Source organism: Sander lucioperca, chromosome 19 (genome assembly GCF_008315115.2).
Source record: "Sander lucioperca isolate FBNREF2018 chromosome 19, SLUC_FBN_1.2, whole genome shotgun sequence".
Taxonomy (NCBI): domain Eukaryota; kingdom Metazoa; phylum Chordata; class Actinopteri; order Perciformes; family Percidae; genus Sander; species Sander lucioperca.
The window spans coordinates 26,849,998-26,874,484 of record NC_050191.1 but is presented as its reverse complement, the minus strand read 5'-3'; the positions used below and the strand labels follow the sequence as shown (position 1 = coordinate 26,874,484).

General features: G+C 40.8%; 1 long non-coding RNA gene across 1 annotated transcript; it reads left to right on the top strand.

Moving 5' to 3' along the window:
- The first annotated feature begins 4,242 nt into the window (after positions 1–4,242).
- On the top strand, positions 4,243–23,924 carry LOC118493819. The gene is made up of 3 exons (XR_004895842.1): positions 4,243–4,257; positions 4,480–4,481; positions 23,749–23,924. It is a non-coding gene; the product is annotated as an uncharacterized LOC118493819 (long non-coding RNA).
- Positions 23,925–24,487: the final 563 nt, after the last annotated feature.

Genomic DNA, 24,487 nt, shown 5'->3' with positions numbered 1-24,487 from the left:
AGGTAACGTAGTCACTAAGGCAGTGCATTCCAGGTTGAGGGGGCAGACAAAGAGAAAGCCTTTTTGCCAAGCTCTGTACAAACTGATGGGACATTGAAGGTAATAAAGGCCTGGGAGCGTAGGCTGTGACTGCAGTGTTTGCGTGACATGTAACTGGATAAATATGTGGGCAGCAATCCAAGAATGGATTTGTAGATGAAGTTCTACCAGCACAAAAGTCTACGTATGAATAATGATGACCAATTGAGCAGAGAGTACAGAGTGCAATGATGGGTGAGGGGTTTTCAACCAATAATGAATCTTAGAGCTCCATGATAGACAGTGTCCAACATCCACAGAGAGCTGGCAGAGGCATTCTGCATTCTACTGCATGCTTTAGTTTTGGTAAGTAAGTTGCCAATGGCTGCGTTGGCAGTTTGCCACACTGGAGTGACAGCCCACCATCTAATCACGTGTGCAGGTTTAAAAGGCAGTTCAGTACTTCCTGTTGTGATTAAAACAACACTGCCATCCCACCAGGGTAGGACAGAAGAAAATCATTAAAACCTCATCATTATGCTTGCGTAGGACTGCCATTTTGAATTGAAACATCATTAGATTTGAAGAGAAAAAAGAATGTAGTGACATGATGCTCCAACTGTCCTATGAAACAGGGAGAGTGTGAGAAAACATAGCTAAAACATACTGTAGCCAATTTGCGTCTCTCACACAGATTCCATCCCAAATGGTACAACTAGGGCTATTATGACCTTTAACTGCAAATATCTCGGAAAGACTTTTGCAAGTAAAGAGGAGTTTCACTAGAGGCATAATACAACATACTGCTAAGGACAAGCTCACACCAAGAATGTTGAGTGAGTGGTTTCTTCAAAATCTGGAACATTTGCTACTTACTTACTACTATTTTGGTTTCTCTGGCCAGGTGGGTACAAAGGCCACACCAAGGTCTTTCTGACTTCTCCCAAGCAACAAAATGCAATACAAACCAAGAATGTGCACTGATTCTAAAACATGTAATTATATTGGCATAGGGAAATAGATGTTGACATTTGATAGTCAGGAGAGCAACATCAGACACAAATTAAACTGAGAGCATACTCTGATTCAGGAAGAGATTGGAATCTTTGGTACATGCAAGATCATATTCAGCATTTAATAATGTTTGTACTCTTGCCTGGCACGAACACTAAAACAAGAAAAAATTCAGTGTAAGTGAAGACAAATCCATCATATCATCCAGGGTTAAACATCAATTATTTTTTACTCTGACTCACAGTTAGTTAGTAATAGTCTGAACGAAACGTACACGAGAGTTAAAGATAAAAGTATAAGCGCAGTAAAGTAAATGGTTTAGACCCAAGAAAACAAACCATTTAAGTGATGGCACTATAAGCTTTGAGATTTTTAAAATGTGGGTTGTTGACCTCTTGTACATAGAGAATACTGCATGTTGTCCAAAGATAATCTGTACACTTTGAGTCTACACACATCACTGTATATATTCATGTTCATGCAGATTGGACTTGTTTTCTCCATTGCTGAAGGGGGAACAAATGCTGGCTAGGATAATCGGAGCATTTTTAAGGCCCAAAGTGCACGGGCTTGTATGGCTGTCAGTGCTGGCGAGGTAGATTACAGTCCAGCAGCTCTTATCTACCTCCGGCAGCTTCCACTGACAGGGGGCTCAGGACAACAGATCTCCATCCCTCTTTACCTCAGCCATTGTAACATGGCCTGAGGTGCAGCCCTCTGTATTATGCCTCAGAGTTGATGCATTTTAGGACTTCACTGATATCACTGTTGGGGGCTGAACACTTGCATTGGAACAAAGGTTGCAGTATTTGCTTCTATACAATCTCGGAACCCATCCAGGGATAGACACTAATATTTTAATCACTGGCCCCATGGGCCACCGAGCCCCTAAATTTGTAGCCAAATTACATTTTGTTTTTACGTACGTGTTTTACGAAGATGTTTTATTAACATTTCAGGTACTGTGTTTAAATGGACTACTCAGTTTGTTTAACCTGCTTTCTGAAAGAGGGCCCAGAAGATATCAAATATAAAATAAAAAAAGCTAAGAAAAAATTAGATAGACGTCAGACAGTAGCCAATGGGATTGCAATTCAGCCAATGTGTTCCGCCTCTTTTGCTCTCTACCCCATAGACGTGATTGGTTATTACTATTCGTACTACAAACGGAAACCAGAATACTTCCAATTCCAAAATCTTGTCCCGTTACAATCTGCAGATTATGCATTCATATGCCGATATACTGTATGTTTAGCTTTCATTTGAGTTGGAGGTATCATAGAGGTTAAAAAAGCCAGCTTGGGATTCGGAGACACTCAAACTGGCATGGAAAATCATTGTCCCTTACCTCCCTTGACAAATGGAGTTTTTGATTAAGGTCCTTAAAGCAGCAATGATTGATTGTTATCAGCCCCCTCAATAGTTTGCCATCGAAACCTCCAGACATTGAAAAGTCTGTATTTCTGTAAGTCTGTAGGAGAAAATACAGTTAAATGTGTATGCAATGCATTGTGACAGTTTCACATGCAGGCAGTAAATGTCATTTTGGACAGGCTAAAGATGCTTTAAAAACCAGAAACCTTTGGAGAGAAGATACTGAACATCTGACAGCTTGAGTTGTTTTCACTGAGAACAGCAGTATGGAATTGAAGTCAGCTAGCAACTCTGAACATATCTGGAAAACCACTTGCTCTGCTGGCCCTCCAGAAGAGTGTGTGTGTGTGTGTGTGTGTGTGTGTGTGTGTGTGTGTGTGTGTGTGTGTGTGTGTGTGTGTGTGTGTGTGTGTGTGTGTGTGTGTGTGTGCGTGCGTGTGTGCGTGCGTGCGTGGTGTCTGCAGTCTCTGAGATGTTGAAGAGAGAAAGCAGATCTGGAGTTATGGAAATTACTCTGCAGCATCCACAAGCCTGGAACTTTTCTTAGACTTTGATCGATTCTCTGACTAATATGGCTTCAGAACTCGGGGAAACAAAACTAAAGAAAATCGCAAGCAGGCATTGCAGCCGTGAGAGCTCATTTCCTCGCAATCTGTTCTTTATTCTAGGGGATGCAGTCATCAACATCTGACTGACCAAACTGACTGTCATTTCTAGTGCTTTCTATCTTGAAATGTACATTCTGTACATTCTCCTTCTCAGTCCAGCCTGCTCACCAGCATTTATTTTTACTGCTCTGCATTTAATAATCGGCATGCTAAGAACTTCTATGCATCTTTCAAAACTTTGTAGTGTAGCTGGCCAGACTGCTACAAACCCACCCCCTTCTCTGTAATTACAACGGATGGATGCCAAAATAATAATGCCGTAACCAGGAATGTTAGTCCATGATTTGGAGACATTCTCCAGAGGCCATGAAGCGCAGCTTATTATGAACCGTAAAAGTCTCCTTTTTCAAAATATATTCCATACACTTCTGCCAATTGTAATCTCAGATGTCCTCAGATGACCATATGAAGGAAAGGGTAAAACAAAGTTCACTATTCTCATTTCCCTCTCCGAAAACATCTGTCAAAACTGCAGTGCTCAGAGACCCTGCTTGGCATCTGCTGTGAGCTGGTTTTTCAGTTTGGCAGCTGACTCGTAGACGTGGCGGCTGAAAACCATGACACAGGCAGATTTGTAAACTCTTGACACAAGAAGCCTTCCAGGACTCTGATGGCTTTACATTACACACAGAATGCTTTGAAGACACATTTCCCATGACGTTTCTTTTGTGGTAATGTGATTGACGGTTATGAATTCCATTTGGTTCATTGATGTGTTCACTGCTTTACAAAAAAGCTGCATTCTCTCACAGTCTGACTGGAAGATTGCATGAATGTTTTATAGGTTTCTCTTACATGACCGTGATTCAATTAGTGTACGTTCATACTTTCATGAGCAACTTTTGGATATATTCTAATGATGTTGTTTTATTTTGTGTGTTTTGTCACAATGTCTGGTTCCCTATCTCAAAGACAATTTTCTCCCATGGGAGACAATAAAGTAACTTAATGGGCCCTGTTTTAATGATCTAAGCGCACGGCGTGAAGCGCCTGGCGCAGGTGTGTTTAGGGTGTGCCCAAATCCACTTTTGCTAGTTTGACAGCGGAAAAAGGGTCCGTGCGCCGGGCGCATGGTTCTAAAGGGTTGTACTTAGTGTCTTCATTAATCAGAGGTGTTTTTCCAGCACTTTCCCCCAGGAGACCGGGGTTCGTGTCCCGTTCTTGTCCCGTGTGTCACTGAAACGTACATTTTATAACCCCACCCACCATCTTAAATCTAACCTAAATCTAACTGTCCCGTTCTTGTGCCGCATGTCAGTTAAAGGTGCCGTAGGTAGGATTGCGAAGATCCAGGACTTAGCCAAACAATTTGAACATCGACAACTCCTCAGTCGCTTCCGCTAAAGCCCAAAACGGTCTCCTAAGCCCCTCCCCCCACAAGGGAGAATGAATGCGTGTGCATGAGCAGTGATTGACACGCAGTTAGACACCCCCCCCCCACCCCACCCCGGCCCTGATTGGTGCATCTGAAAACAGGGAGCGGTGGATTTTTGCTAATCGCACTACAGGCTGTAGGTGGTGACAGAGGAGCCAGATTTTTTCTTAAATGACCTGCTTCATATAGTTCTAATGGAACATAGGGGCAGTTTCAGCAAATATGACAGAAAGTTAGTTTAATAAGGCTTACCTACTGCACCTTTAAACGTATGTCCTGACCAAAAGGGAGTGCCAACAGGGACGCCCAGCACGTTTATATATTTGATAAAGGAGACTTTTAGCGTCAATAACAAATGGCGTCTGTATTTGACGCAATGGGAGGGAGAATGTGTTGGACATCCAGAGAGTTTTGTGAGCTGATAGTCTTACTTATCTTTATATGAATTCATTGGCAATAGCTTGAATGTAACATACGTTCATTAATATAAAAATGTTACACACTAAAGCTTTAACAATGTCAGCACAGAGTTTTGTGTCCGATCCACCACTCTTTGGTCCCAGACAGTAGATCTAAATGGCATCATAGCGTCTTGTCGCTCTGGTTTCTTAATTGTTGTCATAATACCAACAGCAGTCACTATATGAATGATATCCAGCGGCTAAGCTGACTGGCATAGTTTAGCTAACAAACAAAAAAACTGTCCCACTGTAAAAAAGGTTTCTGGGTGGACCCCACACTTTCATGGAACACTTGAACCACATTCTAGGCTGTATTTTAGTGTGAAATACGCTCCGGTCAGTAGAGGATTCAGACTGTACATCAACGTGACAGAAATTTGGTCTATCGAGTGTATTTTCTTTTAAAACGAGATGCGATGTGTTCTTCATTTACTCTGAAGCAATAACTCACTAGTTTACAACTGTAATCTCCACAGTTTTTCCCTCAGTGGATTCTATCTCGGATCCTACGGTCCATTAAACACCAATTAACTGTAGTTTCTGACTAATGGAATGCCTTCATAGCTGAGATGCAGCTGTAAGCCCACAGCTGGTCAGCCTTGAGGCGTGTGTCACCATGGACAATTTCCTTTTAAATTATTTTACCATTTGCATTCTTTCATCTTGTGCAATTCCTTTTATTACGCGTCATTTATTTTATAATAGGGCGCATGCAATACTCTACTATATCAGGGCCTGTGCAGTCTCCTCTCAACCAAGTGGATGATTTCCATTTCATTTTTCCTGTCCTAAAGTACATTGTTGTCTTGTTATGTACTGTCATGTATTGCATTGTACTGTCTACTGTTATAAAGTGATTGAGTGATATTGTGATAAGATACGATATAACTTTATTTAAATTCATAGCAAGTCTGAGCATGCTCTTCTTGTGGTTCTGTTGTTTGAAAGGAGTGTGCAACAGGTTGACAATCTTAGCGCAAACTTTGAGTTGATCCTATTTTGTTATTTAGTTTTAAGTTTAGCAGATAGGCTGCTGACCCAGGCTGTGCTGCAGTACAGCATGACACTCTGAATCACTGAGTTGTAAAACAGAAATAATCTGGCCGCTGGTTCCAGAAAATTTAAGCCTACGGAAAAAGGCGCTGCTGTATCTTTTTACAAATGTGCTCTATGTGAGGAGTCCACGGAAGATTGTGATCCATCATGACTCCCAGACATTTATGTGAATACGCTTGTTTTTGTCAGCACTTTTTGCCCAAGACGAATTTCCTTTGGGACAATAAAGTATGACTCTGAAACAGCTTCCTCAACTTGTGTGCATTAGAATGTTGTAGCTGATGAGACATGGATCGATGCCACTGGCTCATCTCTAAGACAACACAATCTAATTTAATATCTACTAAGCTGTTAATTGGCTATTCAAATGCAAAAGATAAAACTATTATGATTGATACATCCACCTTAATCTGTCCAATTAGCAATGCAGTGAACATTGCAGTAAAGCATCTTAATACGTGTCTGCATTACTTTGCACCCGCATCCTCCTCCACTGGTCAAAACTGCTCTGACCAATCAAATCTCTCACACAGTGGATAACTCAGTAGAGAGAACTCACCCTAGACTCTATGGCTTCCAAACAGATAGCAGTTAGCATCATGTAGTTAGGAGTCTTTGGAAAAAAACATTTTATCCAAAGCATATTAAAATATATATATATATATATATATATATATATATATATATATATATATCAAATTATTGAATAATGTCTCTTTAAGGTCATGGCGCGATTAACTCATTGTAGCAAAGATGAGCTATAGGCCCCGTTTTGTTTTCCCAATATCAGTCCGATGTAACTCGATTACAAAACCTTCTCGAAGACATTAAAGACTGGTTGGCTCATAATTTCCTTTGGTTAACCGTTTGTTTTTATCTGATTCCTGGTTTAACTTGTAATTATACTGGTTTCTTGTTAGGTTTTGTTGTTGGACTCACAGCCGGATATAGATCACCACAGACAGATGGTAAGTGTTTTATTTACAAGTTAAAACAGTCCTTAACGGGAAACCAGGATGGAGCGTGGGGCAGGCAGGTGAGCTGGTAGTTGTGTAGTGGTCCAGGTTTCAGACGGCAGAGTGAAGCGAAGTGCTGAGGAAAAACAAACAGGCTGTTTGAAGCTACATTGTGTAATTTTTTGAGTTGATTCTTAGCAAAAAACCCTTTGTTCTTTCAAAAGATATGTGCTCATTCATGTGTAATTACTTCCACCAACTAATCAAAGTATTCTCGTAAGCGTAGAATCTGCCATTCAGAATCATTCAGAATACATACGAGCGAGTCGCTCGAATGGCGGCAGCCATGTTGCGCCTCTATCTTAAAAATACATCAGCCATTCACTGTCATAAAAGGAATGCACTTTATTGTTAATTTACTAATTATTAATTGCTTGTCCAGCTATGAGAGAGAACTGAGAGCAGTCACATCAACTCCAATGAAGGGAAAACCCACTGCTCCAGCAGTGTCCAGCATTTCTAGTGGGACAGACAGGTAAGTCACTGCATGAAAACAATTATGTTGATTCTATGTGATATTATTGTTTGATTACAACTCAAAGTATATTTTTTAATAACTTGGTGTTTACTGTTTTATGTACATATGTGTTATGTGTTGTGGAACACTCTGGTTATTCATTTCAGAGATGGCGCAATTGCAGAAGCCCCTGAAATTGAGAGCCTTGAACAGAGGTAACCCATCAATGCACATAATGTCTATACCCTAACCCTACAAGTGTTATCTATTGTATGTTTTCATGATATAAATATTTATATATATTTTTTACAAAGCCTACATGACATGAGCATCGTGGAGGAGGATGTGGACGAAAATGTGTTCAATGACCCGATGAACAGTGTGTAAGTTGTACACCCTATAGACACCTTTACTATTTTGTATTGTGTGGAAGTTATTGTTTTCTGAATATGTTATTTCTTACAGAACTGACTGGACAGATAAAGGATCTGCATTCCATCAAAGAGATGATGGAGAAAGGGATGACAGCTCCAACGAAGAGTATCTTTGACCAGTTTCTATACGGTGTGTGCTCATCTGTTGTTACTTTGCCATATTTTGTGTTGTGTTTTGTCATACATTTTTACATTGTGCCCATGTGTTTTGCCTCCACAGAATGGGTGGCGCGTTAAAGACAGTATTAAAAGTGCATACAGTGAGGAAAGCTAGAAAGACAAGATGCAAATAATGTCTCTCTCCAAGAAAAGAAAATGTCAGGTTAATGACAATATATTGAAAGAATTTCCATTTATACGGCCAGGTCATGATGTACGCTCTGTAATTCCTCTTTTACCGTGGGTGGTGGAGGAAGAACTTCTGTAGTAGAACACCAACAGACAGAAAAGCACCTGGGATTGAAGCTGTGACCTGTTCATGATGGTACAGTCACTCCTACTGCTAGGACAACTTGCCACCACAACTGTGTCTCCGTCCTGCTAAGCCCTGGTGCTCAGGATAAGTTTCAGTGTGACAGCTTTTCAGGCTTTGACTGATATCAACAAAGCTTTAGCCTCTCGTTCTTTAGCTGCTCTGCCCTCTCAGTTACTCCACCAACTTACCTGTATAACTCCCAGATTCAAGGGGTCAACAAGGCCAAAAACTGCACAGGGCAATTTTGCATCAGAAGTGCATCGAGCCCTGGAGACATGATGCAAAACTGGCTGTAAATGGCTGAAAGTGAGTGATGTTGTTTATTTGGACTACCATTAGTTTTAACGCCTGCCCAATACCAATACCAATACCGAAAAAGGCCTGTCACTGTTTTTCACCCAGTATTATGATACTGAAAAAGCAAGTGTGTCATCTCCATGGCAACTATTCCACAAACAGAATTGAGCACCTGTAGTGGTCATGGTGACTGGATACATGAATCATCGTGCTTTGTGAGGAACGGAAAATATCACAGCAGGTTCACATTTCAGTGGCTGTTTCAGTCAAAGGTGACAACAGAGTGTGTATTAATTTTAAACATGGCAGTTTTGTTTCTGGAGTGAATTATTACAGTCGATTTTACTGCTCAGTATTTAGGTAAAGTATTTTCCAAAGCACTTTCACTGTGCAGGTTATGGTCTCAACATGAATCTGAACTAGTGATTTATTATTTATTGTATTTGCATGCCAGTAAGCATATTGTAGGAGTAAGCTTTAGTTTTTTTCTCCAGTACTCTGACCTACAAATATTAAAGCTCATTATATGCTGTGCATTAATATACTGTATAATTTAAAGAAAATATGAAAATGTCATGTTAAAGGGGCATATCAGTATGTTTGGATGTCTAAGCTACTTGACTGCACCTTACATCTTTGTTGACCATTAGTATATGCATGCTATGTTATGTTAGTAAGATATTTTAATGTATATATATTTTTATATTAGCAATGGATGAAATGACTATATTTAATGTGAAAGGGGTACATGAATAGTTACAAAACCACACGAATGATCAGCCAACCCTGCAGTTGCTTTCAGCTCTTAGCATTTTAGCATTTTTTAGCTCAAATGGCAGACTGACGAAGTTAGCACCTAGCTGGTGAACATAGAGTAGCTTTTTGTTGCTGAAGAGCAAAATATCTTTCTCATGAGTTGGTGGAGACCAAAACAGAGCTTTAAGGAGAGGGAATTGTCACAGCTTATTGGCAAAAAAATCAATCAATACAGGTTTAAGTAATGCAATCCATCACAGTGGACACTGGATTTAAAAAGTCTGAACTGAATAACCTCCTAGCATTTACACTCAGTTGCCAATTGGGCTTGTTGCAGTAGTCGTGTTAACCGTGTCACACGGAAAAAAGACCAGAAAACTGACTTTGAGCTGACCTACTTGCGAGATACCAAAATAGATTAGATAGGAGCTCCGCGTCGTTGTCTCAACAGCCTAATTGGTTGACATCGTATCTATATACAGTCTATATCAATGTTTTGGTTTATTTTCTAAAAAGAAAAAAAAAAACAAGTTTGATGAAATCTTAAGAACAGAAGTAAGAACGAAACACCATGGTGTGGTTTACATTTTGTACTACTTTGTAATCTGCAGGTGCCTTTATCATTTCAATTGTAAAAAGAAATATATATATATATATATAATATATACTAGTTGTCGGTACAGATACCGAAGTCAATTCCACGGTGTGTAAAAATAAAAAACAAGACAGCAAGCATGTATAGTTATGTCTGTTTCTCTCTGTCGTCGTCGTTTTTTCACATAGAACCGGACTGGTTAAAGTTAACTGACGTTATAGCGGTTCTGCTAAAACAAGCGCTACAGTTAGCTAATGTCAGCTATCGGAGCTAACGCTAGGCTGTGACAGACAACAGCAGGGAGAAACATATTTACTTTCTCGTTGGGAGCTCCAGCTGAAGTTGTGAAAGCTGTTGCTGTAGATGTAATGTTACGGTAAAGCCGTCAGTGAGCAATGTACACTGAGATGAGGCGGTATGTTTTTCTGTCCCGCTTGGCTTTCTTCAAATTCTCCAGCATTTAGTGGCAGACTAGAACACTTGTAAGCGTATACTGCCCCCGTCAGGTCCGGAAGAAATGCATCCCTCAGTACCTACGGTACTGTAGATAAATAAGTTCCGTCGCGTTTTCCGAATTTTGGTACCGTCTTGGTACTGAAGTATTGATTCTAGTGAACCTAATATATACATATACATGGGCACCAAAGGAAAGCAGGCAGCTTTTTGCGGTGCTCCCGTCTCCTGTGTCAACCTGGCGGCTACCAGAATGAGCTGCCTACAAAAGCTTGACTGGAGATGCCTGAAACTGAGAACCTAACCCTAAATGTAAGACCTGGACTACACCTGAGACCTAAAGCTATCTTTTTGCTTTATCCCATCCATTCATGATAGTTAGCTTGTTACTTATCACTGGGCATTGTCTATCTACTTGCACACATGACACACGAACGCAGACAATTAGCAGAAATTTCCCCACATGACCCAGACTTGACCCAAAACCTGGTGCTTTTTTAGGACCTGTTAGGTTCAAGTTGGGCTGCAGAACCTACGTTCATGGAGATCGTAATGTAATGTAGACTGATTCTGTTGGAATGTATCGCGTTAAACTAAGAGGTGTTCGTAATATTTAGTCTAGCCTCATCAAAAGAGAAATGGGGTGAAGCTTCTGTATTATAATACATTAGTTTTAGGTGTACTGTACCCTATAAATGACGTACTGATTCAGTGCTACTTTTGACTAAAGCTACATGTACCTGATTACAAAGTAAATGGGCAGACCTAAGGGTATGGTCCTATGAGGAACCTATGTAGATTCAAATGATATCATCAACCAGAAGTGCTTGTACAGTACTTAAAGCTTTAGTGTGTTTTTTGATATTAATGAACGTCCGTTACATTCAAGCCATTGCCAAATGAGTTGATACAAAGTTAATTAAGACTATCAGCTCCACACAGCTCTCTGTATTTCTCAGTATGGCTATGTTTAGAAAATGGTGTCGTCCGGTGACTTTCGCGCGCAGAAACCAACACATTCTCACTCCTTCACGGAAAATATGGATGCTTGGTCAGGTGCCTTTGGCGTTGTTATTGACACTAAAAGTCTCCTTTAGCTTCATATCTAAACGCACTTTATCTAAACGCACTGGGTCGGAACTATTGTTGTCACATTTGACGAAGTTATGTTTAGGATAAGATGGTGGGTGGGCTTATAAAAGGTACGTTTACGTGACACGCAGGACAAGAACGGGACAGTTGGGTTTAGGAAAAGAAGAACGCGACAGTTGGGTTTAGGAAAAGATTGTGACTGGGGTTTTAAAATGAACGTTTCTGTGACACACGGGACACGAACCCCGGTCTCCTGGTGAAAGTCCTGTGTCATCTCTCTTAATACTACATCATCTTTACGCGCCACAGAGCTGGTGTTCTGCCAAGGGGGTAAGCCTCTCCCAGGAACACGTAGCTCCTACAGCACCGTTTTGATGCTACCAAGCCATCACCTCCCGTTAGCATTCCATTGACTGCCATTCATTTTGGCGTCACTTTGACAGAGAATAACTTTACATCTGAAGAGTTTAAAGACTCTATTTGTCCATTGTTTATTTCTTCTTTACGTCGTCTCTCTCAGTTGGAGGCTGCTCAGTAACGCTCAGCCATCACCGGAAAAGTGCTTCTAATATCCTTCACTGGTCTCCGTCCAGAGCAACGGGATCTGTTGGTCCATTATTATATATGTCTATGTGTTCTGCCCGGTACGTTTCATACACACGCTGAGGGGTGCTTATTGTGTCGTATCTGACGCTGAGAGACACTTACTAAGCGTCGACAGAAACTACGCACTACAGCTTTAACTCTGGTACTTGAACTTTGTCTGACCTCCTGGGATCTCCTAAAATCTTCCTAAGGACCCTGAACCCCACATGACAATGCTCAGTTTTACTTGTCTTTCGGCATACTCGGTGTCTGTCTAACTAACATAAAACCATCTCTTTGTCCAAATATCAGGGGCAAGGTTTGTGAGCTGGGAATAGGGTGAAATCTCACGCACTGAACTCTGCTTCTGCCAGGCCCTCAGGGCTCTTCCCATAACCTTCAGACAGCTCAAGATCTGGAATGCCAGCCAGACGATCAGAACCCTTCTCACCACAATGGGAGTGTTTCACTCTGGAAACATCCAGCAGCTTAATAGGCCTTGAATAATGATTCTGTATGGCTCATCTAATGGCTGCTCTCAGCAGGAGGTCCTTTGTGCACCATCACAATAACGTCCTGACTTGTTTAAGGGCAAATCTCCAGCTGTGACCGAAAAAAAAAACATGACCCATTTGTAATTGAAGCTGAATTTTTTTAAGTAAGTAGCGGAAAAACAAACATCCCACAGAGTGCTTTATGCAGTGTCATTATCCCTTCATATTAAATATCCCAGCCCCCTTTTGATTTAATTTAAAATAATCAAGGCATTCAGCATTACTGTGACTGAGTCTACAAACGTGTAATCTGGACATGCAAACAAAAAAAATGGCAGTATTAAAGGACAATTCCGGCGCAAAACAAACCTAGGGGTTAATAACAGATGTGTACCCACTCTGTCGCTCTCTGGGACATGTTTTCATGCTAATCAAATGTGTTTGGAGCTTGCAACAAGCTAGCGCGGACCGCTGATTAGCTTACAACGCTAGTATTCGGGCCACAGGGAAAGTAAAAACAAATCGCTATTTATACCACTAAAAAGGCTCAAAATATCACCACACTTCAACGGTAGCATAATGAGGGTCCCTACATGTAAACTGAAGCATTGAGAACTTTGTAAGTGTACAGACTGTTTATTAAAAAGATAGTTTAGAAAGACAGTAGCTCCCAAGACGGCGGCCGCCTGTATACGAGAACACGACTGTCTTTATAATCTATCGTTTTAATAAACTGTCTAGAGCAATGGCAGAGATGAGCTTCACACCGTGTTTGTATTTACACATTAAAACCAGCAATGTAAGCCCAGTGCCGTCACAATTTCTTGTCAAATGTTTACTTGATTTAAATACATGGCATCCTTCCACCACTACTCCACTGCCTGTGCTATATGTCCAACAGAATATCAGCTTTCACCACCACAGAGGGAGCATGTGTGAAATTACAGATTTCAGATTGAAATGATTGATAATTCTCCACATGATACTACTTTTAGTGTCTGTAACAAGCACTGCACTGCATGAACCCTGCAAAAACATGCTCACATAGTGTACAAATGTAAATTGCTTTATTGGCAAGAATGTCAGGAAAACAATATTGCCAAAGCATCAATAATAATAAGATAAGAAAAATACATACATACAATTCATTGAGTAAACTAAAATATATACATTTAAAAAAAGAAAAGATAAACAAGAAAATCATAGAAAAAAAACAACACGTGTCTGTGTGTGTGTGTGTGTGTGTGTGTGTGTGTGTGTGTGTGTGTATGTGTGTGTGTGTGTGTGTGTGTGTGTGTGTGTGCGTGAGTTAATTTATTTAGGGTCAATAAAGAACAGAAAGTATCGGTAATCGGTAAGTGTCAAGTGTAAGAAAGAAAGAAAAAATACATGGAGAACATGAAGTATGTTTATCTCTCTCTCTCTCTCTCTCTCTCTCTCAAATTCAAATTCAAATTGCTTTATTGGCATGAATGCCAGGAAAACGATATTGCCAAAGCATCAAGGATAATACAATTCAATAATAATATGATAAGAAAAAAAATCTCTCTCTCTCTCTCTAGGCGGTCAGTGTGTCAGAGCAGAGAGAGCAGCGAGTCAGCGACTCTGTTAGCTTTTGCAGCGTAAGCCCTGGCTGTCAGTGAACCACAGCTATCAGAGCCAGCAGCATCCTCCCCTCACTCTTTCTAAAGCCTCCACTACATCAGCATTATGTCCCTCTCTCCCAAACTCAGTGGTGGAAGAAGCATTCAGATCCAAAGTCCTGCATTGAAAATGTTATTTAAGTTAAAATATGTTAATACCATCAGGAAAATGGAGGGCTACTACACCAGTACCAGAAGTACAAGTGTCATGGGAAGAAAAGACTTAAGTAAATTACAAGTACCTTAAATTTGTACTTCAGTACTTGAGTAAATGTACAAACCCCAATTCCAATTAAGTTGGGACGTTGTGTAAAACGTAAATAAAAACAGAATACAATGATTTGCAAATCATTTTCAACCTATATTCCATTGAATACACTACAAACACAAGATATTTAATCTTCAAACTGATCAACTTCATTGTTTTGTGCAACTATTCACTCAATCCAGGATTCGGGTTTGGATTCGGATATTCGGATATTGGGCTTTTTGACGGGGTTGGGTTTCTGCCGAACCTTAGAATTTTTTTCCACCGAACCGAACCCTACGCTTGCACTACGTGCTCTACGCTGGTCGACGTAATGACGGCGCCGTTGATTACGGGAAGGTGTTTACATAGGTGGACTGTTCAATGCAGTAGGCTGTGAGAAAGTGAAAATTGAACTCGCGAGCAGAAAAAGCGCCGCCCAACGCACCCCCAGCCAAAAGAAGGCGACCCAAGTCGAGCCACACGCCCAACCCGCAATGCCGACCTGTCCCGCGCCGGCTAGGACCCCAAACAACACACAACATGGCCGCTGCCAAAACACCTGCACATGAAACATCCGAAAGAATACGAGCCACGCATGAAGGGATCTACAGACAACAGCCAAAATGCAGCAACTTCAGGTACGGCAAAGGAAGGACAGTCACAGCTAAAGACTTGTCTTAACCAGACAGTGCCTCTCCCGGGCTGTCAGCTGTTCTCTCGGAGTCTCCCTACAGTGTGAGCGGAGCGACCGAAAGGCCCGGCTGCTGCTCGTTAGCTAATGTTAGCTTTCTAATTTCACCCACCCAACATGCCTTCATCATACACTGGTTAGCGAAAATTTGCCAAACAAAATTGTCACTCATCTGGTGATAGCGATGTGCTTTCCTACGATGTGAAAAGAGCGTGTGAATTCAACATTAAATTGACCGCACACACCACCACCAGTGACCTTTCTCTTTCAACCCATCAGCCTGTGTCTCTGACCCTGGACAGCTTGTGCCTTACATCACCCAGCACCTCTCTGTCTCTCTCCCCAGTCTTATTTTACCAGCTTTTCCTCCAGGAGAGTACTAGGAGATGAGTGTCATACAACAGTGTGTAGTGGTGACGTGATTTTGTGTTTGTTTGTGTGTCATCTTTGTTGTGTGGTCTGACAGGCTGTAGTTTGTTAGTTATTGTAACTTCTATTACTATGACTGGTTGTGTGCAGAAGCCCATAGACATGGGTGTTTGCATTCAGCACTGCAGTTGACCAGTTTTTTGCCAAACAAAATTGTCACTCATCTGGCGATAGCAATGTGCTTTCCTACGATGTGAAAAGAGCGTGTGAATTCAACATTAAGTTGTTATTAGGGCTGTCAAACGACAAATTTTTTTACGAGCCGTCCGGGAGTTTTGGAAAATAAAAAGCTCCATTCAGAGTTATTGCAGTTATTGGCAGCTTGATGATAAGTAATGGTGCTGCAAAGGGTCAAAATAGTAGCCTGTTAGGCATGACGCAAAGCTGAGTGAAATGTAAAATAAATTAATAAATGCTGGCATGCAATTAATGCGATTAAAAAAAATTAATCACACCGCGTCGGTCCTTAATCGCATCGCGATTAACGCGTTAATGCTGACAGCCCTAGTTGTTACATTTAACTATTTTAGAGGCTGTGGACGTTGTTTACTGCATTAATGTGTTTACTGTGTTAATGGACTGAGGATGGGAGCAGGATTCGGTCATCGGTTTCGGATTCGGCAGAATCTTAACCAGTGGATTCGGTATTCGGCCGAACCCCAAAAATCTGGATTCGGTGCATCCCTAATTTTAAAATTGATACCTGCAACACGTTTCAAAAAAGCTGGGACAGGGGCATGTTTACCACTGTGTTACATCACCTTTCCTGTTAACAACACTCAATGTGTTTGGAAACTGAGGACACTAACTGTTGAAGCTTTGTAGGTGGAATTCTTTCCCATTCTCGGTTGATGTACAACTTGAGTTGCTTAACAGTCCGGGGACTCCGTTGTCAAATTTTGTGCTTCACAACGCGCCAGACATTTTCAATGGGAGACAGGTCTGGACTGGAGGAAGGCCAGTGCAGATTCCTTGCAATTCCTTGCAATTGTACGTGGAGAAACGTTCTTAAACTGTTGGACTATTTGCTCACGCAGTTGTTCACAAAGGGATGAACCTCGCCCCATCCTTGCTTGTGAACGACGAGCCTTTTGGGGATGCTCCTTTCATACCCAATCATGTCCAATTAACCTGTTCACCTGTGGAATGTTCCAAACAGGTGGTTTTTTTTTTAGCATTCCTCAACTTTTCCAGTCTTTTGTTGCCCCTGTCCCAGCTTTTTTGGAACATGTTGCAGGCATTAATATATAATAAGTGAATATTTGCAAAAAAAAACAACAGAGTGTATCAGTTTGATACATATTTTGTCTTTGTAGTGTATTTAATTGAATATAGGTTGAACGATTTGCAAATGATTGTATTCTGTGTTTATTTATGTTTTACACAACGTCCCAACTTAATTGGAAGTGGGGTTTCTACTTGGTTACATTCCACCACTGCCCAAACGTCAATCTGAGCACACACACATATACGCACAAATGCCAGCAGGCGAAACCAAGCTGCTTGTCTTTTTAACTAAAAATTGTGTGAACTTCGTGTGTGTGTGTGTGTGTGTGTGTGTGTGTGTGTGTGTGTGTGTCCGGGGTTTGGGGGGGTACAGATAATGAGCTTGTACACAGGCAGCTGTTACCATTGTTCCCAGCCAGGCTCTAACTTTAGAAAGCCTACATTAATGTCATTATTGCAGGAGCCAAATGTTTGCATTGTCTTTGTTGTTTTGTGTGGGACAGCTGAGCTGCAGCGTGTCCTCTAGAGCAGCGTGTGTACCCCCTCCAACCCCCACTTTTCTCTTCAGCTCCCCCTTTTATGTCTTTGACACCATTAAGCACACATCGGCAGCATGTTTACCAGCCTGGGTGGTCTGGGCTCATGGCATACTAAATGCTACAGAGAAGAGGAAGTGGTTTTGCATGTTTTAACCATTTCACTTACAGTCATGTGAACTGTTACGTCACTGGTGACCATTTTCCCAAGCAAACCATTACTTTACCCCATCCTCCAGACAGGAGGCCAGTTCAGCATGAACTTGAAAAGACTTGATATTGTAGGTAACTCATCACAGTGAATATCTTTTTGTCAAAGTTCCGATACTGTTGCATGGTAAATGCAGCATGTTTTGTTCTTTGTTGGTGCGTTCAAAGACATTTCAGCATCAAAGAGTGATTTCAAAATCCTGGCTTTATATTACAGCCGGTGACTTACAGGGTAATTACCGGACACTAACGGTGTAATATTGGCGTAGAAAACAGTACATATAATTACTTACTGCTTCCTACTTGTACTTACGTGTACAGTAGGTACAGCGGAACAAAGGAGTACGAATTGGGACTTTCAGAAGAAAGGAGAAATGATTTATACAGTAAGTATTTTAGTAAGTAATGGGTACTTACAGGGTACTTTATGGGAAAGGAAATGACTTACAGTATATTGTAGGTACTGGGTACAGGGTACCTCTTAAGTAATTATGGTATAATGTATATCATAACTGTGATGTACTACCAAAACATAATATACTAATGGATAAAGTAAAATAAAAAAATAAAAAAACTTTTGGCCTTGTCATGGCAATTGTGACAATACATTCTTAAAGGTTCGGCAGGCAAGCTCCACCCCACACTCCAGGGATGTATTATACATATGTCTTTTACTTCATTTGGAATAATAATGGCTCAAGAACTTTCGAAAAGGGCCTATATTTTTGAAAATTATCTCCAAGCAGGAATGTTCATCCATCCCTGGATTAGGTCATATCGGGTAGGCTGGAGTAGAAAACAAACTTACCTTAAGTGCTATGAAAGGCGTGTATTGTCATCCAAGGACAAAAATAATACAGTACTGTAATTTGATAGTAACAACAAAGTATGTGCTGTTCTCTTTTTCTTACACTGTAAGGACCCTGTAAAATCAGTGGCGCTGGTTGGATTATGAAGTATCCACTGTTCTCCTGTACTTAACAGGGTAAGTACACCCAATAAACCCTGCCCCTAATTATTACTCAGGTCACTTAAGTGTTACAAAATTCTATGAATTCTCTGCCTATTTCAGAGATAAGATTGTGGAAATCAGAATGAATATTACTCAGAAAAGGTTGGTTAAGTATTGCCCCAACATTTGAGTGCGCCATGCATTTTTGTACATCAGTGGACTTGGAAATGATCAAGAAAGTTGTCTGTGAGCTAACATCCTCTCCTCTGCTCTTGATCCCATTCCCATCACTTTTTGTTACTGATTTCCTTTACGACAACACTGTTTGAAAAATTGCAGTGTGTCAGTTTATAATACTTACTGAATCAGCATTATAATAGTTAGTGATCTGTTGTCATAGAGATCTGAAAAACTATGATGGGCACAAGTTCCCAGAGTCCCAGCAGTATGACGAGAAAATCAGTGGAAAACAAGCAAATTGAATCCGCACGGTAATCAGTTTCTGTCACGTTCCTCTTTAACGCCAAGGGGTTCAACATGTCCTCAACAGAACACAAAGCTGCCATTCATTTTCCAACTCTTTGTATTTCTGTGTCCCCAAAAGGGAAATAGTTTTCTCTTATCTCCGGTAACTTCATTTATTTCCCATTATTGTGTGGGATGGCTATTTGTTCGCCAAATATAAGTGAGGTGTCCTTGGAGACAGGCGCACAAAGGATCCTTCTTGGTGGCTGAGAGTTAATTCATTGCTCAATAGCCTCCTCCCACCACATCCCATCAAGCTTCCACATAGCTCACATAAGACTCAGCGAAATTACACAGTAGAACCAAATTACACCTTCAGTATCTTGTGAGAAAAACCCAGTAGTAGTAGACACTTAAAATTAAATGGAAAAGATTGGCTCAGCTAAAAGCACACTGCATTGTCTCTTTTTGACACTAAGATCAGGTTACGATGGCAACAATACAAGGTGAAGCACACTCCCAACCCGGGCGGTGTATCACACTGTCCCAAACCACATTGTACAGTCTGATAAAGCACGTTTAATACAGTTTTTTCCCAATTGGTTACACACGTTTGCTGAATCATTGGCTAATAAAAAACTGTAAACACAAAACCACAAACACAAAATGGTAAACTCTACAAGTCCCTTACAAAAGCAAACACTGCATTCAAAATTGTTAATCTCTTTCCAAAATGTTTTTTGCACCAAAATGATACACACACACACACACACACACACACACACACACACACACACACACACACACACACACACACACACGTGTCATATGAATAGATCTGTCTACCAACCAGCAGCACACTGATGTGCTCAACACAAAACACTACTATGGATATCCCATTAGTAGGTTTATGCCTTTTGCATTCTCAGTATTGAACTCTAGCAATACAGTAACAAAAACATTGCCATTTACAGTATTTCCAAAATGCAGTATTTTTGAACACTTGTGTTTTGCATGTACTACTTTCCATATCCAAGAGGAGAAAACCAGGAAAACATGCAAGATGAAGGGTTTACTGTCCAAAAGTTACAAATGAAAGTGAGTAATTATTTCAAAACTCTAAACACAAAAAGACAAAAACACATGCAAAATGTAGGACAGAAGAAATCAGGCTGCATCCCACCTCCTATTTTGGTCTGGCCACAGCACCTCATCTACCTCTAGCTCTTGCTTCACCATTGAATCCCATTTTTCTCCGAAACAGGTGAGCTCATCTGTGGCCTTACAGTACTAAAGCTCTGATTGTGCACAATTCAGCAACTAGTGTTTACACCTGTGAGCTTGACATTGTGATTGGTGTTGCTTTCCACAGCCTGTTCTCATGAACCATACTAACTTCCACCCCGGAAATGCGTGTTCCTTGGGACTGTTTTAATACAAACCACAATATTTTTCCTAAACTTAACTAGTCGCTTCAGTGCCTAAAACTAACTTTCGTCACCGCATAATGCTCACTTTTTCTTGCCTAAACATAACAACTAACTGTGTGTACTGTTTTGCAAAAAGTGGGACACTGAGTGTTCAGGTTTCGGTGATTGCGTTTCAAGTTCCAATTTTGGTGTGTAAACAATTAGGAAAAACTGATTACATTGTGATAGAAACTCAGAGACAGAGCCGCTCGCAGAAGCCAGAAATAATCTGAGCTACATCTTGGAACAAGGAACCCAAAACAACCATAACGTATCAGTTGATTTTTCTTTTTTTTTGTCTGGTTAGATTTATTTTTTAGACCAGCAAGATTCAAGGATTCATAACATTAACTAGCCTAGCCTATTTAGTGATTTTATTCAGTGGCGAGTACCTGTCCCCCCCAACACCATGTTCAGTCAACACAAGGTGTTTCCATGGTTGCCAGGAGCAGTTAAAGGTAGCCTTCAGAGTTCTCTCTTAAAAACAAACAAAAGTTTAAATTCTGTGTTAAAATATAGCATGTGTTTTTTTTTAATCTTCTAACTTTAGACAGAGCCAGGCTCTCAGTTTCGCGCTGCTTCCACTCTTTATGCTAAGCTAAACTCATCTCCTCCTGGTTCAACCAACTTCCTACATCAAGTTCAGTAGACTGGTTATGAGGAGGATCAAGTTTAATTTATTCTGTGGCTCTGGCAGAGCTTTTCAAAATCTGAAAAAATAACCCAGATAGTCGACATCACACGCTTGGTGGCGTTTATTAGACACATGGTGGTGTTTATCAGATGTGTGGTGGCGTTTATTAAACGCCAGGTGGCGGCAAGAACGGTGTTCAAAACGCCGTGAGAATTGTGACGTATTATGACCCTTTTGGCTTTCCATATTCCAGATGCACCACATCGCGTCGTAGAAGCGTGAAGCGGCACTGCACTAAAGATACGCGCTAGGTCTATTTTCACGTGAACCGCGGGGCGTTCAGACACTCTCACTTACAGTCAGGCCCTACGTACAGCTGCTCCATCTTCCAGAGATGCAGCAGGCTTGTGGTGGACCCAGAGCTGTAATCACTCTGAGGATGAAATCACTGTTAATTTAACCCAGCAGCATGAGGAAATACTATATTCCCAACGCAACCGTGCAACACAGGGCAAGCTTGAGACAAAGCATGTCGCTGATGCCCAGCTCTCAGAATTATTCCTCGTCAGTTTCTGAGAAGTGTAGTCTGATCTCAGCAGTCCTGTGTAATGCGTCATTGATTCATATCAGCTGTGTCCAGATCCCCAGATTCCTACTTGAGGCCCCAGTGCCAGGGCTGCATTACCCTGGGATAGCCTTAAACACACCATCAAATCACCCAGGCACTCCAGGGATTTTGACTTGCTTGTCTATGAACCCTGGTTGGATCAACAGAAGAGCAGAACAGCCTGCTGCTACTCTTTAATCTAAAACAAACTTCATTCATGGCATGCCGTTGACTATTCCTCTGATGGAGCTGTAGCTGAACTCTGAGTATTTTATCAAAGAAACTGTCATCTTGTTTTTCTGTTCCTGCATATGTGTTCCATCAAGATTTCAATGATGTATGCTACTTGATTTGATCTTCAGTCCACAATAATTACCCACCATATTTCACCAAGATGTCATCTGATACTACTAGTCCCATGTCCCTTGGTAACTTTAGTGGGAGAGTAGCATTTAGAGTAACAGTTCAACTGTCTGGTCCAAATATTGATTAATTGTTAAGGATTGTTGAAAACACTGCTCAGAAAGTAAAGTGGATGTTACATTTCACTCATATCTAGAGATAATCCTTGGAATTTAGTTAGTACATTGGATGAAACACAGACTTGGTTCACCCGTTACTATGCCACAGAAAACCGTACATGAGGGGAAAGAGTCGACACAGTGCTTATGCTAAATGACTCAAACAGTGATTTAGTACTGCTCTTCCATGAAGTTGGGGGAGTTGCGAGAGAAACTAAAAAAAAAGACAGGTAGAGGCCGAGATATCCTGACTTTGAGTCCCTTGTATTGATCATGCTCCAAAAACACTGGCTCATGGTCATTTGGGGCGGCTGTGGCTCAGGTCATAGAGCGGTCGCCTGCGAAGGTTGGTGGTTCAATCCCTGGTCCTGCAGTCCCATGTCAAAGTGTCCTTGGGAAAGAAACTGAACCCTGAATTGCTCCCGATGCTGCGCCATCGGTGTGTCAATGTGTGTGAGTGTTTATCTGATGAGCAGGTGGCACCTTGTACGGCAGCCTCGGCCACAGTGTGTGAATGTGTGTGAACGGTGAATGGTTCCTGTACTATGTTAAAGCGCTTTGAGTAGTCTCTGAGACTAGAAAAGTGCTATATAAATACAGCCCATTAGAACTGATAAATGCTCTTTGTCAACCTCCACACCTCCAGTTTGTAATGCAGGCTGTGTCTTAAACCTCCCGCCATGAAAACAGTTCCATCCCCTCTGCAGTCAGCCTCATTAACAAGGCCCCGGACCCCCACTGACATTATGTCTCAATCCTACATCCTGTCCCCTGCACATTCTATATGTCCTGTAGTTTTGCACATCCCTTGACATTTGCACATCCTGCACTAATCCACTCTTTTTTCTTAATGTTAAATGGTTATATGTATGTTATTTGTTTCTGTATTTATTGTTTGTTTATTTCATATTAATGTTTAATGTTTATGTATGTACCAATAAGGCAAATTCATCTTAATTGCTACTTATTTGGCAATAAATCCTTTTTTGATTCTGATTCTGATTTTAATAGTAGGTGTCATGGCGTTATGGAGACGTCATCCCCCTACTGGATAAAGTATACTTTAAATGTAAGTCAGAGGTATTTCTGCAAGGTATGATGTCACTCATAACATACACACAGACATGGGCAATACTATATGACAGAGATATTCAACAGGGGGTACCTGACCCCTAAGGGGTCCTCAAAGTAAGTGCAGGGGGGGTCGCCAAATTATGTTTAAAAAATGTTTTGAAAGTTAGCTTTTTTTCAAAAATTTAAATATGTCTGAAAAGATTAAATAAAATGCATCTAACATTTTAATTGCAAGATAAATTTGCCTATTTGTGGGGGGAGAAATGTACACATTGAAGACAAGCTTACTATAGGTAAGGTAGCCACTAGATTAGCCGTACAGTTAAGCTTAAGGATTCACCGCCATTCATTTTCATCCATCCAGCCAAGTTTAATGCAACTTCATTTTATACAGTACATGGAGTAGGGGGTCCCTACCAGTGCTCGAATTATCTTTTTGTCTTTAAGGGGGTCTCTCTATCTCATAAAAAAAGTTGGCCCACCCTGCACATAGCCTAACAAGGCTATACAATTAAATAGTCTAGGCGCGAGTGGCGCTTTTGCGCAGTATATGCGCACGGTAGGCCTAGGCTATTATCTTGACACACGCACACAACAGACAGAGATTTTTTTTTTTTTACAGAAATGGAGTCCTTTTAATTAATTTCAGCATATTATTGATTGTAATAGTCCATATTTCATTTCAATTTCGCAATACAAAGAAATAGACTAAACGATTTAGTCTGAGTGTCATTCTCAATTTCACAATGAAATAAAACGTAACTCATTGAACCAGACCACCGTCTCAGATATCCTCAGTGTCAAACACAATAATGCATGTAGTCTTTAACTTACACTAACACACTAACTGGCAGGAATGAATAAAGCCATTGCACAGCCAAACTATGTTCTAGTCTTATAATGTACACGTAGTGATAACAACACCTGGATGGTCAGTCGTCTCGTGTGTTGAACCGTGGAAATAAATAGACCAACAATTTTGGAATTTGCACTGCGATGTTGTTGGGAAGCCTATTCACTGAATATTCCACCATCAGAGATTGCATTGTATTGCTGACAGGTGTTTCAAAATATCTGGGAACTTTTCCGGAGCTCTGAATGGCAGAGGATAGCTACACATTTATTTATTAAATAATATTTAAGATGTATTGGTGGTATT